Consider the following 1,494-nt stretch of genomic DNA (forward strand, 5'->3'; position numbering starts at 1 on the left):
TTCTTGTTCATCATCTCCACCACCACCACCATCTACTACCAAAAAGATGGTGAAATTTTCCGATCACTCAAAGCCCACCGCGGCCATGCTTCCGGCTGGAATCACAACCACTCAAATCACCGCGCCGGAATTCGAGATCAAGCCGGCTTTCATTAGCCTTGTGGAGAGGAAGCAATTTGGGGGAAGTCCTTTGGAGGATCCCAATTTGCATGTGCAAAACTTTTGTGACTATTGCTACATGATCCGTCAAACGGGCGTCACTCAAGCCCAAATAAGGGAAATACTTTTCCCTTTCTCTTTGAAGGACAAAGCCAAGATATGGATCAATAGCCTTGACCGCACCACCTTGGGAATCACCAATTGGGAGACATTGGCTCTTGCTTTTTATCAAAAGTTTTTTCCACCGGAGAAAACTCAAACTTTGAGGAGCCAAATCACCGGATTCCGTCAACAAGCTCTTGAGAGCTTATATGAAGCTTGGGAGAGGTACAAAGAGCTTCAAAGGCAATGCCCACATCATGGGCTAGATTATTGGTTTCTAGCAATAACATTCTACAATGGATGTTGTTCCGAGTCCCGAAGGATTCTTGATTCCGCCAACAATGGGCGGTTTGATCAAATTGACACCGATCTTGCTCATTCCACGATCGAATCTATGGCGGTCCATGATGCCCAATATGTCAATTCCCGAGTTGTGCCATCCAAAGGTAAAGAAGAATCCTCCAACAACTCCGTTTTGCTAGCTCAAATTGCCTTGCTCCAACAACAATTGGCGGAGAGAGATGTTAAAGATTCCATTCAACAACTCAATGTCGTGTCTTCAACGAGCCAAATCATCGTTTGTGATGGATGTGGAGGTGCGGGTCATTATGCCGCACATTGCCGAGCCCCCATTGAAGAGGTAAATGATTTTCAAGCTTTTAGACAAAGTTCATATCCACCGGGTACATTTTCCAACACCTATAACCCGAATTCAAAATTTCATCCGAACTTGTCTTACACTAGCAACAATGTGCTTAACCCACAACCCCCACCACAACAAAATGCCTATGTCCCTCAACAACAAAAGTATATCCCTCCACCGGGTTATCAAAATCAACAAAGGCCCCCACAAAACAATTTCCAACAAAATCCACCACAAAATGTCCAACAAAACAATCAAGGAGTTGGTAAGCTCGAGGGCATGATAATCCAAATGCAAAGGGAATTGTTGGCTCAAATTCAAAAGAATGATCAAGCTCATAGTGCCGCGGTCAAGATGTTGGAACAACAAGTGGCTCAATTAGCCGCTTCTAATTCTCAAAGGAAGAACGGTCAACTACCTCCCCAAGGTGAGCAACCACATGAAACCGTTAATTCTATTTCCTTGAGAAGTGGTTCAAGTTATGATGGGCCATCCATGACTTTGGATGAAGAGGTGGTTGTTAAAAAGGCTAAGCTTGGGGGAAATGACAAAAGGAAGGCTAGTGAAGAGCCTATTGTTAAAGATCGTGT

General features: G+C 44.2%; 1 non-coding gene across 1 annotated transcript; it reads right to left on the reverse strand.

The window, feature by feature from the left end:
- Positions 1–418: 418 nt before the first annotated feature.
- Positions 419–525, reverse strand: LOC141624619 (small nucleolar RNA R71). The gene has a single exon (XR_012534424.1). It is a non-coding gene; the product is annotated as a small nucleolar RNA R71 (small nucleolar RNA).
- Positions 526–1,494: the final 969 nt, after the last annotated feature.

The sequence above is a fragment of the Silene latifolia genome, chromosome X (assembly GCF_048544455.1).
Source record: "Silene latifolia isolate original U9 population chromosome X, ASM4854445v1, whole genome shotgun sequence".
Taxonomy (NCBI): Eukaryota; Viridiplantae; Streptophyta; class Magnoliopsida; order Caryophyllales; family Caryophyllaceae; genus Silene; species Silene latifolia.